Source organism: Mesocricetus auratus, unplaced genomic scaffold (genome assembly GCF_017639785.1).
Source record: "Mesocricetus auratus isolate SY011 unplaced genomic scaffold, BCM_Maur_2.0 Super-Scaffold_100023, whole genome shotgun sequence".
NCBI classification, from domain to species: domain Eukaryota; kingdom Metazoa; phylum Chordata; class Mammalia; order Rodentia; family Cricetidae; genus Mesocricetus; species Mesocricetus auratus.
In genome coordinates, this window is record NW_024429204.1 from 13,149,930 (window position 1) to 13,164,302 (window position 14,373).

The 14,373-nt window shown below is 37.4% G+C and overlaps 1 long non-coding RNA gene across 1 annotated transcript in view; it reads left to right on the forward strand.

The window, feature by feature from the left end:
- Positions 1 to 14,373, forward strand: part of LOC121133744 — a 45,794-nt gene that overhangs the window by 30,940 nt on the left and 481 nt on the right. Inside the window, exons 3-4 of the long non-coding RNA XR_005870722.1 lie at positions 12,488 to 12,867; positions 14,294 to 14,361. This is a non-coding gene — a long non-coding RNA (uncharacterized LOC121133744). The remainder of the gene's footprint in view (positions 1 to 12,487; positions 12,868 to 14,293; positions 14,362 to 14,373) is intronic.

A 14,373-nucleotide genomic window follows, 5' to 3' on the forward strand; every position in this document is an offset into this window, starting at 1 on the left:
AGAAAGAGTAGAACTGAACTCATTGGAGCTCATGGACTCTGGATCAACTCCTAGGGAGCCAGCATGGGTCAGACCTAGGCTCTCTGCATATGGATGACAGTTGTGGAGAGTGGTCTGTTTGTGGGGTGCCTAACAGTGGGATCAGGACCTGTCCCTAGCACTTGACCTGAGTTTAAAGAATCTATTCCTCATGCTGGAATACTTCCTCCAGTCTTGTTGCAGGGGGAAGTGCTTGGTATTGCCTCAAATTGATGTGCCATTCTTTGTTGGTTCCCATGGGAGGTCTGTTTCTTTCAAAATGGCTGAGGACTGTATGGGAAGGGGGTAGGTGGGAGGTAAGTAGAAGAAACAGGGAAAGAGGAGTCGGGGAACTGTGGTTGGTATGTGAAATGAATGAAAAAAATAAAATTTATATACCAAAGGGGTAATTACAAAGTTTGAAAGTTAATTGTTTTTAAAGAAACTCTAGATTTCAACAAGTGTTGTACTTTAGTAAAAAGATCAGAGATAACCCATGAATTCATATAATTTCAGGCTACCCCAGACTGCACTGAGATCCTGCCTTATATTCCTTTCTGAAGGCAAGGATGTAATTATTTCACTAGACCCAAGATAAATGATAAATGGGTGTTTACTAGGAACAATTACACAGAAAAATACAATGAACTGTGGGAGCATTTCCCTGTGCTTCCTGCCTGATCCACTGACCCACCAGAAAGAGCATGCAAAGGAAGCCAAACCTCAATCTCCTCTCTTTCTGCTTCTGTCCACCTGAAGCCACACCCAAAGGTGTGTGGCCACCATGGCAGGTACAGAGACCAGAAGTGCTGGGACTAAAGCATGCCATTCAAAGTGCTTGGATCAAAAAGGTGAGCCCTGTTTCTCTTTTAGATTGATTCACTTTCATGTAGCCCAGGGTGACCTGGAACTCATAGAGAACCATCTGCCTCTGTCTCCCCAGAGCTGGCATTAAAGGTGTGGCCACCACTGCCTGTACTCTATGGTTAGTTTGTGGCTTAATGTGTGTGGCTAACTAGTGGCTTAACTCTGCACTCTGATCTTCAAGCAAGTTTTATTTGTTGGATTACAAACCAAATATCACTACAGGCACTCAATAAAACGATGCAACCTTGTTTTATACAAGAGTGTCAGGTTTGTTGGACCTCATCAAGAACTAGCTAAGCCTTAGAGTTAGAAGGATTATTGCCATGATACTCCCCTCCCCCACCCTAAGACTGAACTCTCCCTTTTTGAATACATAACTTATATTGATTACAAAACAAATGGATCACCAAGAAAAAGACTAAAACAACAAAGGGACTAACTGCCTGTAAATTTTGTTAATGGGACAAACTCAATGATGTCAACTAACAGACAACTGAATTCATATCATAGTGGTTCATTTATTTCAATACTGAAGTGAGAAATTTATTAAGTAACACTTCTTTGTTGTTCTAAAGAATAGAATGCTAAGTATCTATATCACTGTGCAGCTTATGAAGTTTAACATAAGTGATTCTAGTAGAGTCCCATGATACAGCATCAACAAGTTGGTTCAAGACAATGGCCCAACAGTTTAAGTGAGTTACTCAATACTTGATATATAAAAAGTCAGTAGATGGAGCTGGAGAGAAGGCTCAGTGGTTAAGATCATTTAATGCTACTACTGAGGACCCAACTTTCGTTTCCATCACCCACGCTGAGTGGATTAAACCATCTGTAATTACAGTTCCAAGCACCTTAAGGTCTCTTCTGGTTTCCATGGGCAAGTGCACACATGTGAATATCCCACTACCTAGACACACAGATGTACACATAATTCAAAATAAAATAGGAGGGCCAAGACTCACAAAGATTTTCTTTGTAGTCATGAAGAAGACATAACATTTTCATCTTTCTAGATGGATTTGCATGTGCAGACATTTTATACTCCTCTCACATGTTGAAGTTTTCCATAGCATGCAGCCCTTTTCTGTTCTTGCCAAAGCATCAGCCGTACTAGGTTACTCACTATCTTTAGCTTAAATTTATTATACCTGCAAAACCTTATTCTCAAAGAAAGTCCCAAGAGTGAGTACCAGGGGTAAGGGCTTTGATGTTTGTGGAAGACAAAGAAGAACTAATTTTATATATATATATATATATATATATATATATATATATATATATATATATCACTGTCAACATTTTCCTTCTGCAGCAATGTTGTTAGAAGTGCAAAATGATCATCATAAGAAATTGATGTAATTCATTCTTCTTTTGTGATAACAAAATATATAGCTCTGGATTAAGTTTCTACTGCACTTATTTATTTTACAGTAAGACGATCATCAAGAAAGAGGACAGTTTTTAAACTTCTCGGAGTTTAAATACATGACCTTTATTCCTAGAGTTCCAGATTGTTCAGGGTCTTCCCTTCTGTTACTATAATCTTTTATCTTGATAAACCAGCTCTCTCTCTCTCTCTCTCTCTCTCTCTCTCTCTCTTCTCTCTCTCTCTCTCTCTCTTTCTCTCTCTGTGTGTGTGTGTGTGTGTGTGTTGTGTCTGTCATCTCTCTGGCCCCCTAACTCTGTCTCTTTCACCCTGTATGCACACACACACAGAGAGAGAGAGAGAGAGAGAGAGAGAGAGAGAGAGAGAGAGAGAGAGAGAGAGAGAGAGAGAGAGAGAAAGAGAGAGAGATCATGATAGGGAAGTGGAGAGAGAAACATTCCTACCTCTCAACTCTGGTGTTAACAGAAGCATTGTTCATTATCCTTTCATGGCCCTTCAGTTTTCCTTGAATTGTGTACTCTACCTAGTTGTAGCCTTATGTTTTGACACCACTATTGTATTTCAGCCATTACAGCACATACTATGATATCTTTCGACAGTTACTGGTTATAGAATATTCATAAAATCTAATTTTAGCCAATAAACTATGAGATGGCTCTTTTCTTTTCCCCTCAGAAAGGTGATTGCCACCATGTCTGAGAGATTTCTTTCTTTTTTGAAAGTAACTTTCTCTTTCAGTTTTGATATAAACATAGGAGAATGGAGCCCCATGCTCCCTAGAGTGATAGATGTCAGGCAAAATACAGCATAAAGGTAACACAGGACACATAGAGAAAGGCTGAAAAGTATATATTTTAAAGTTGTAGAATTTTGTCAGCCTCAACTGTCATTATCTTTCTGTGTTTCTAAGTGAATTGATAATGCTAATTATTCATCACAGCTTGAGTTGACTTTTTGAAAATTGCAATAAGATATGGTCCAATTGATATAATCAGAGAACACTTTCTTTTAGAAATGACTTAAATAGAGTATCTAACATCAGCATTGACCTTGCATGGTAATTGAAAATCTCTATTGGACTTCAGTGCCATTTGGCATGCAGACAAATTTTGACTTGGAGTTAAAGACAGAGCCTCAGTCAGTTGTTTGGTATCAGGATAGCGTCTTTTTACTTTGCCTTAAATCCAGAGGTTAGAAACCATAGTCAAAGCTACAATGCATTTGCAAGTTTCCTTAAATTCACATTTTCTTAGATGACCTGACACTTGCACATTTACAAATAAAAGCCATCATCTTTTTTTAAGTTGTTTAATAAGATGGTTATTTGTCTATGTTAAGAAATAGCATTTTAACTTGACAAATGCTATCAAAATGAGAAGGCTATGTTCTAAGCCTAGTCCTGTGACTAGATGTTTCTAGAATTAGATTCTAGATAACAATGTAAGTAGAAGCACAATGTGAGAGCTCTACAATACCAAGTTAAAGAGAAAAAATAGGCTTTTCAGATGCATTTGCCTTCTCTAAAACTTGAACTTTAATATGACGATAAGACCTCTTCCAGGATAATGAGAAAGAAGGCTGTGTGCTAAAATTCTACTATGTGTTACAGAAGGACCTAAAACCCTAACACTAAAGCTCAGCCAGACATAAAAATCTGTATCCAGAAAATTTACCACATGAAATGAAAAAACACTTCTGCAGTATTTAAAATCTTGTTGTCCGATCATTTTAATAGCCAAAATACAATAAATATATTAATAATCCACGTAAGAAATAAGTACAGCACCCACTAAAGTGTGAAAATTTCAAGGGACACTCCTAGAATTTCCATGGAATAATATTCTATCTTCAACGGAGTCATAAACAATGACTAATTATACATTTTATCAAAAAAACGTGTAGATTCCATTTTGTGAAAAACCAGTGTGGATTCTCTTTATCCACCTGTTCAAACAGGTTCTACATTTAGATGGGAAAAGACTTGCTATTCATAAGGCTGATATGTCAGGCTGCATCTAGAAGCAGGAAGGGACACTAATGTAATTCCTCTACTTTAAAGGGCAGTTAAGCCAATTGATGTTGATATGCTCTGTGATGCTCCCCAGCCTCCCCTTCACCAGATGAGAACCAGTAAGTGATACTGTTTAGACAAAACCCAGGCCTATCGCAACAATTAAGTTGGCTCAGTATACTTCAGACGAAGAAAATAGAGCATTTAATTTAACATAATCAAGAAAAGAAAAAGAATTATTGCTTTCCTAACATGTAGAGATATTCTTTAAACTTTAAATCTATTTGCTTCAGTACAGATTGAGAAAGTGGTTATTGAGGCAAAATTGTATTGTAGCCAAATTGAAACCACAGGAGGAATTGAAGTAAGAACAGTGGAGACTATTTTGTGTGCACATTTCTTCTCAAATGCCACCAGATACTTTACAATGCAGGATATTTTGGTATCTCATTTTATTACTGCTCAGTGCTTATAGAAGCTTATAGAAATTGTTTATTTCAGTTACATTTAACCAAAGACGCATGACTAAATATTTTTAATTTTTGTTCTTCTGTGGTTTATGGGAATAAAGAGGTTCACGTATCTTTAAAAAAAAGTTCTATGATTCTCTGAAACTTTGGGATCATGTTGGTTGACATCTCTCACTGTAACAAAAGAAAAAAGAATATGACAGTGTTGGACTGAAGAAGGGAGACACTGGTCATGTTTTTAGATGATAGCAAACCGCAGCATCATGCCAGAAAAACCAAAGGCAACCACTGGCAATCCAAGAAGTTTTCAGAAAGTCATATGCTGCAAGAACCTGGGATTACATAATGTCACATGGGAACAAAGGCTACATTGTACAAAGCCATCAGTATCCCTGCATTGGCTAGTTATAAATATTTACAAAGTGAAAGTCTAGGTCCTACTGAAATTCAGAGCATTCCATGCTCTCTATTTTATTGTCTTAGTATTTGTTTGCTTTTACAATTATGTTTCCCCTTTGCTGTCCAATACTGATCTTTGTCCTGTGACCCTTCTCTCTGTTTGCCAAATAGGTAAGTTTACAGGCACACTGCACTTTACCTGGCTTAGGTCTTTTTATTTGTTTGTGTTAATTCATGTATCTTCTTTGACCTTCAAGTCTGTATTGTAGTGATCAATGACATTACCCCAATTTTAGGGCGCATCATAAATGAGAGTGTACAAAGAATGTAAGGCATGGATGATAAGAAAGAGTGCTATTACATGTTGTACTCTAGACAAGGCACATCTGCTACACATATTAACTCACACCAAGTCAGGAAAAAAATTTCATTGTAGAGAGAAGAGTGAGTTTGGAAGCCGCACTCTGAGTTTAGATGATTGCTAGGGAAGGACAGTCATTTTCCTTTTTAGGAATGAATATTCTCTTTTCACATTCTCAATATAATCACAAGAAACATGATACACTCTATGTCTGTATGTTCTGTGGAATACCTGACATGTACTCCATAAGATGGGTAAAGTCACAGATAAGAGAAACTAACAATATTCACAGGTCAGCAGCTACTGGAGAGGTATGGCAATTAAATACAATATGATCACCTCACTGCATGCTATAACAAATAGTATATATCTATAGAAAAACTAGTTGGTAGAACCTATAAAATCTGAAATTTGCCCTACAGCAACATCTTAAAGCCCGGCGCTTAAGTTTAACAAATGTACCATAGAAATATAAGTTGTGAATCATGGAGAGGCAGCTGGGCTTGAGTTAAACAAGAATTTCTCTGTAGTGTGTTTTATAAATTTTCTATCATCTGTATTCTACAAGTTTATTTTGAGAAAAGTGTAACTTCTTTAGACAAAGAAGAAATTTGGAATGTAATTGCAAATTTAATAGAATACAGTTTTCCAAGTCATTTACCAAAAGCTAAGGTCCCATTCTAAGATTTAGGTTCTTGAAGCAGAATTAGTTGTAAGAGTATGTCTGCAACCACTTTTTCCACTGACAAAGGTAAATTCCAATTGCTCTTCGTTGCTACGCAAATATTCCAGTCTAGAATAACTATACAATTAATTCACTGTGGCAATGTGATATGCTTAAAATGTAAGTTATAGGAAAGGAAAAGATAGGGGATAAAAGAAACTGCCAGGATTTTAGATAGCATAGAGGTAGTAGACCAATGATATTAAAGTAAATATATCCCCAAATCGTTTCATGAATCTAGCCCTGCAATGAGCCACGTCATAAGGATATAACATAAAATTAAAAGAAACCACAAAATAGTCAGTAGAATGAATACTCACTTTACCATAGTAACAATATCAACATGTTACTATATTCTTGAAAATCTAAAACAACCCGGGTTGATGCTATGAAAACAGGATTGTTCTCCAGAAACTGACAGTGGACCCCACTATCGAGGAAAACTCATGGTTTTTAATATATGTACTGATTAAAACAGAAACAGAGAAGGTGTCTGTGTGTGTACGCGCACACACGCGCGTGTGTGTGTGTGTGTCTGTCTGTCTGTCTGTTTGCCTGCCTGTCTGTCTGCTTTGCCTTTGAAAGGATCAAGAATCAGTTATATCTCTATTGCAGTGAGTACATCTCATTACTTTCATTTCTTGATTTCAAAATTCTATTCACAGTGAAAAGAACTAAGATTCCACAGAAAATTGTTTGATACCAGAGCTGCAGTAGGCATTAGTGCATTATCTTGTATTAAGTTTGTAACAGCAGAAAGTTAAAAAGAGTTCATGGCATGATGAGAGCTTATTAAAAGACCATATAAGGAAACTTCAAGGCACAGCCCAAAAGGCTAGACCTTGGAAAACTTGAGTAATAAAATAAATAATGATAGCATGAGACTATAATATGTAAGCAGAACACAAGTTCATGAGTGTCTACTGAAATATACACTTTGAGCTGTTTCTGTGATTTTCACTTCTCACCTAGAAGGAGCAAAAATGTGTCCCCTCTAGCTTAATTGGAACAGGATGATTGTTTTATGCTTTGTAAAAGTACATACAGCCTTGTAGCATTCACAGCATATTGCCATCTTAAGATCAAAGTGGTCATTGTGTATCTTCAAATAATGCACTAATAAACTTTAAAAAGACTATTTCTAGAGGGCTAGGAAGGATTCTCTCACAGAAAGATGTAGTTGTTGGTAGATGTGCAGTAACTAGTTATTAAGTGAATGACACAGGCAGAAAAGAGAGAGAAAATGTCCTTGAGTGCCTAGTGATCTTTTTAATGATTAACCTTAAAATTCACAAAATACAAAAACTCCATGAGATGTAAAATGTCTATCAAGTGGTCTCTTAAAGAACAATATAGCATACTGATATTTATTGAACTACAAATTCGCCTTTATCTTTTTTATTAAAAGTTGATTTTTAATACAATCTATTTTGATTATGGTTTTTCCCCTTCTACTGGTCCTCCCGGAACCTCTCCAGTTTGCCACTCACTCAAATTCATAACCCTCTGTAGTGGGTATTCACTCCACCCATGACCTTGGGCTTTCTGACAGGAATGAGGTCATGCATCTAGTCTGCCAATGTGGGAGCAGGGGCTCCCACTCTCTTGGGTGGTGAAGACAAGGTCAGGTGATGTGCAGCAGAGTGGGATCAGTCCCTAGCTTTCCAAGGACGCTGAAACTGGATTTACCATATCCTGTATTTGTGAGCATATTTTCCCCTTTTCATACCTTAATAAATCCTTGATACCCCTTAAATGGGATTTTTCACTACAACCCCCATGCTCCTTAAATATATCCAAAGAGGCATCATTATCACCATCATCACCATCATCATCATCATCATCTAAAAACAAACAAACCACAATAGAACAAAACCAACAAACAGAAGAAAAGAGCCAAGGATAAAACACAAGGAACGCACACAGCCTCAGAGACAGAAACATTCGCACAAGCAGAAACCGTTAGAGGAAGGGTGCGTGGCGTGAGACCAGAAGGAATACTGCTGTCTGGAGAGAGACAGGGAACTAACAAGAGGCGAAGAGGAAGATGTGGAGGCCAGAGAAAGAGGACATAAGAAAAAAACAAAGCATTTGTGCACATGTGTATGGAAATGTCATAATGAAACATTCCTTTCAAAGTTAAGGAGCTCAGCAGGATTTTATGTATGTTATTATATATGTACATATATATTCCTATCTCTATATATGAGGCTATGAGTGTGAGAAGGAATTGGGAGACATTGGAAGAGGGGAGGGAGAAGGAGCAGAAATGATGTAAATACAATACCCATGTATGAAAATCACAGAACATTTCAAATTTTAAGTTCAAAAAACATAATTAAATGAATCAAAGAAGCCCATGGGTCAGCTCCAACAATATACAATAATAAAAGTGGAAAAAGCTAAAATGAATAAATAATTTTTACAATATTGATGTACAAGCCCAAAATTTTATAAATTAACTATAACTGTGGCAGAAAGTAATTTAAGCTTATGTGCTAATTAATTACTTAGCAAAAAGGTGAGTAAATTATTTCATCGAAGTGGATTTACAAAATGCAGTCACATGGGAGTGGGTTATCTAATCCGGTGTCTCGTCATCATTTATAGCATCCCAAATGCAGACAAAAGAAATTTAGACAAGTTTTAAAGTAATCCGGGAAGCAGAAATATTTTACAATCCCTTAAGAAACCATTCTGGTATCCTCCCATCGGTTCAAGTTTACCCTGGTAATATTTTATATTCATTTTATTACAAAAGTGAATTCACAAATGACTTTCTTAGATGAGAGTAGAAGTTTTTTTTTTTCTCAAAGACATCCTTGGTGTGACAGTCTTCCCTTTCTTGTCTGTCTTCTCACTCAAAACCTTTTCAGAATTTCAGTAGTGTTTGGCTCCTGGAAAATGTAAGTTTGTAGGGGAGGGGGTTCAGCGTCTGACAGGACTTAAAATAGAGTTCTCAGTAGTGAAGCATTCTGTTGCTGGAGAAAGCTGGGCTTCCCCCCCCCCCCCCCCTTCTGGTCAGCATAGCAAATTAGAATGGTGTTGAAATTATATCTGTCTTGTCATCCCCTGGCAGGATACCTCTTGAGAGGGCCTCCTGTTCCTCCCATTTTTTGGCAGCCTCTTCCTTTGGGATGTCTGGAAATAATGGAACTTTCAAGACTAAATAATGCAGCCTGGCAGAGCTTCCGTAGTCCTGACTTACAGATCTAAATCATATGTTTGCATCAGGTCATTTCAAGTAAACTTGAAGTGCCTGAGAGGAAGCTTGAAACATAGCTGCTCAGCCCCAGCTCTCATTTTTGTCAGCTCTCCTTGTGGCTGTGAGTTCATCTGAAAAATAGAGATTGCAGTCTCCTGTCAAATGCTTCTGTTGTTCTTAAAGGAGACAGTGCCTCACACACTTAAGCAAGCAACAGGAAAAGTGTCCAGAGACAAAATGTGGTACCCATCATTGAAACCAGGTGCATAAGTTTGAAATGGGCAAAGGGAGAGGATCTGCCTCCTGTATATGATTTTTGTTTCATTCCTCAAAAGCTTGATGGAAATGGGAGCTGTTGCTGACTTCAGGGGAGCCGAGTGCATGTGACTGTGAAGTCACATCTCCTCTGGTGGTAGGGATCTAAGCAAGGAGCCTGTGTCAACGAGGCAAATGGGATACCACTGAGCTACGGCCCCAGCCAGAAGTGCTAATTTCATACGCAGTTCCATAGGTCACAAAGCCAAATAGGAATCCATTTTACATCTATCACTGTCAGTGAGATTCATGTCATGCTACTAAATACACGTCTCTGTATGTTCTGCCAATCTCTGGCAGAAATAATTTATGCATCAATGGCTAAGGCCGACATTTTATCACTAATTTCATCGCTGAGGCAAAAGATTCCAGTCATGCCATTTTTATAATAAGGTCATTAAAGCTGTGGTGGCAGTGCTTTTTTAGTCATGAAAAAAGGTTCCGTAAACAACTAATTGTGATTGCAATTGTGCTTTTTTTTTTCTTTTTTTGGTTTTTCGAGACAGGGTTTCTCTGTATTGTTTTGGAGGCTGTCCTGGAACTCGCTTTGTAGGCCTCAAATTCACAGAGATCTGCCTGCCTCTGCCTCCCAAGTGCTGGGATTAAAGGCGTGCACCACCAACGCCTGGCTGCAACTGTGTTTTAAGCTAAAGTGTGTTGTGTGGTGTCCAGGAATACACTGTCTTAAAGGGAAAAACAGTAATCATTGGTTTAATTGATTTAGTATTTCAATGTCTTTACTCGAAAATAAATCTCTTGCAGTATTTTATTGCAATGTATATATACATGTATATTTACAATATATAATATATATTAAACACCGCAATAATTTAAGGTGTATAATTTGACTGCACTAAATACACTACAAATTTTCTGTGCGAGCAGTACTGACCTACAGACCTTCACTGTGCCAAAGTTGAAGCCATTCACTCCATCATTCCTCAATTATTCTCCAGTCTTTTACTCTTCCCAGGATTATTTATAAGTGTGCCTCTTTTATTCCCCTCATTCATTGGCTAAATGGAAGTGTTTCTTTTCTTGACACTGGGATAGGAGAGAGCATTCTGTGCTGTTCAAAAGTGACACATCAGGCCCCTCCTTCCCATAATGCCCTCCCTCTCTTGCTCCAAGGGTAGGTTAGTAAGCAGGAGACACACAGAGAGGGGAAAAAAGCAGGCACTTGTAAAAGCACTGCTTATGACACAAAACTGAGTTGTTTGTTTTCTAGCAACATGCTCTTAAATAAAATAGGGAGAAAGACAATGTAATATCTAGGGTAAATTTGGTATGCGATGGTGGCAATGTTTTAAAATAGTCTTCCTTTAAAAGGTAAATTTTAGAAGCCCAGTCTTTTACAAGACATTTGCAATTGACTTTGAAAGAAAACCTGAAATGTTTGACACATGATTTAGTGGCATCAGTAGAGGGAAGGAAATCAGGAAATTTTAATTCTATTCCTGTATACTGTGACTTCCTGCGTGGGTTTAGGCAAATCATTTACTGCTTGCTCTGTTACATATCAGGGTGTTATTGTTTCTCAGAATGACTAATTCAGAGATATCTTCTAAGTCCAAGTGATGCAAAGAATATTCATATTGCTGAACTTTACGTATCAAGTGTAATAACCTACTTTCTGAATGATTAGTTAGCTCAGCTTTTCTCAACATGGAGATCCTTGCAAACCACTTCTGAAAGAGTCGTGCTTGGCAAACACTGATCATATCACTAACAAACAGTATTTGACATGTGCTTTGAAAGGTATTACCTCTACGTGATACGAGAATCTCTCTCTCTCTCACCCACCTCCTCCTCCCTCCGGCTCTTTGTCTCTCTCTGTCTTCTCCCGCCCTCCTCTGTCTCTCGGTCTCTTTCTGCTTGTCTTTGTCTCTCTCTGTCACACAAAGACACAAGTTTAGTGTCACCTTTCAATATCAAGTTCTCCTGAAAAGTTTCACAAACTTTGCTCTCTGTGTCTACTCAATCTAATACTTTCTATTCATACATTCATAGCATCTAGTATGTCACAGTCTCTACATAGCAATTTGGTAATATAACGGAACATTTTATTTCAAGTTGACTTATACTCCTGTTATTCATCCTAAAGAATTTGCTGCATACTAGTAGAAAAATAATTTAAAATCTTTTATCGCAAAAATATTTAGTAGAAGACAAAATATAAAAAACACACTATAATGATCTACATATAACCATTGGAACCTTTGATAAGTCTTGTAGATAGAGTTTCTGTCCTGCCTGGTCCCACAGCCAAGCATATGATTGGGAATAAGATAAAAAATATTTGAGCTGCTGTGAAATAATCATTTTAATATCATGACATTATTCATTAATTATTAAATAATCATTTAATATCTACTACATTCTCACTGATTTTCTAAGTAGTGTGAACAAAAAACCAAACATTTTCCCATAGAAACATATACACATAAAAGCTGATGTGGAAGGTGGATACACATTCTTCTGAAGAAAAATTAGAGTGCAAGATAAAGTAGTAAATGCTGTGGTAAAAATCACTCAAACTCTGAGACTTTGCTATATGCATGTTGCTGGCCACTCAAACTGGTCACCTCCAATAGTGAATTACAGCCCTGTGTATACATGGCAGGAGATTTCACCCCTCTGCAGTCTTCTTCTGGTGCTCAGAAAGGCAGAGGGGCTATCACAGAGACACTTCAGTCTAATCATGCATCCCTTTACATTTGTACTTAGGACCGAAGGAGGATGCACCGACTCTGCTGGATCCCAGATGGAAAGGAGATTCAGTTATCACCCTGCCCCCAACGCAGTATCAGCTCTACACCAAGACTGAAGAAAACATGCAACATGGACCATAAGTGTGTCTCCACAGTGTTCTGGATCTAGAGCCAGCTAGCTACTGTCCTTCATGCTAAGGAAGACATCAGGAGAGTACAATCTGTAGACATCTGTGGGCATCGGTTTGTGGGAATTAGACACCGTGTCTTGTTATGGAACACTCAAGGCTTGCATAAATCACCTGGAACCCAGGGACACAGATAGGAAGACAATGCCATAGAAGCGGATAGCCTTCAGTCCTTAAAGCCATCTTACCATCAAGGAGTCACCAGAACGTAAGTGAGGAGAACAAAAAGCAAGAGAATGTCAGACACTGCCTTACGTTTTTTTTTTTAAAGACCTTCTGTTTATCAAGAGGAGAAAAAAAATGGGGCAAAAGTCAAAATGTTAAACAGAAGGTAAATTAGAAAATGACTTATAATAAGTAGAAGAGATAATGGGTCCTTAGGATGAGATATTGGCCCAAGAAGATTAGAAGACTTCAGCTGTTCTATATGCTTTAAGGTATTGCACACATAGAGAGATATATACAAAACAGATGACTGCTAGTGTATATAGGAAAAAAGAAAATAAAAACGAGTTTGCCAACAGCTAGTCCTGAACTTTCGGGTAGGAGGCAGAATATAAAATTACACTTAGATTTCATCTATCAAATAAATTTTCTTTATCTTTCAACATAAACTTCTATAACTTTGAACACCCAATAGTGAAGATACTAGAAAAATGTGACCCTTGAACAAACATATTCTCCAGAAAAATTAGAGAGGATGATAAACTACAAGTTGGAATATATAGTGGTATATTTAAAGTATGCAGAAGTTTTTCCTTATGGAAAAAATAAGGCGAAGCTATACAATGTTATACCCTAAGTGACCAAAACAGCTCTTCACAAACAGGTACATAAAATTTGTTCATTAGAACATTGATTGTGATTCATTCAAGATATTATTGAATATTTTACTGTAGCCATTGAATTACATTACAGAATCAAAGGAAAATTAGATAAAAGTAGAAATAAATGCAGCAAGCTCATTGGAAGAACACACACAGTTCAACACAGAACTGCTTTCACAAAATGAAACAGGATATTCTATTGAATGACATAAACAAGAGGAAATTATTAACAAATTCACAAGCATTTTATTCACTGTGTTCATCATTTGGAATTCTTACTAGATTAGGCTGTCCAACTTTAGGCTCCAAAACTGCAGACAGATAAGAAATTTTGAAGACTTTTCACTGCAGAAATCCCTATGACAGAAGATTAGATTCTAATGCTTATGAGAAAAGGCCACACAAAGGGAATTATTTGGTGGTTTAAGACTGACCTTTAAAATGACAAAGGAGTTCAGAGTCCCTGTAACTGTTTTCTAATTCAGCTGAGAAAACTACGGAAATAATTTGAAGTTATCATGCCAGGCTAGACATCAGTATAAAGTGAGGGTTGTTAGACACCCTATGAAGTCATGGAGTTTCTTACTCAGGGGCCTTGGTCTTTAAAAAAGATCGATTTTCATCTGCTTAAATGACTGGCTAAATCCCCTTCATCCTTCTGATTCTCTCTCTGGAGAAACAGATTCCTTGACCCAGCTTAACAATCCATTTCTAAGCCAAATAACTTTCAAGGTCAGGAAGCATTCTAGTATAATTCACCTAAATAGATCCGGCTTCAACTTAAACCCATTTCCTCTTCCGTCCTAGGTGGAGAGAAACAGACATTTGCCATGAATCTCCAATGCAGAGTAGCTTGGATAACTCAAGACAGAACTGTATGCTCGAGT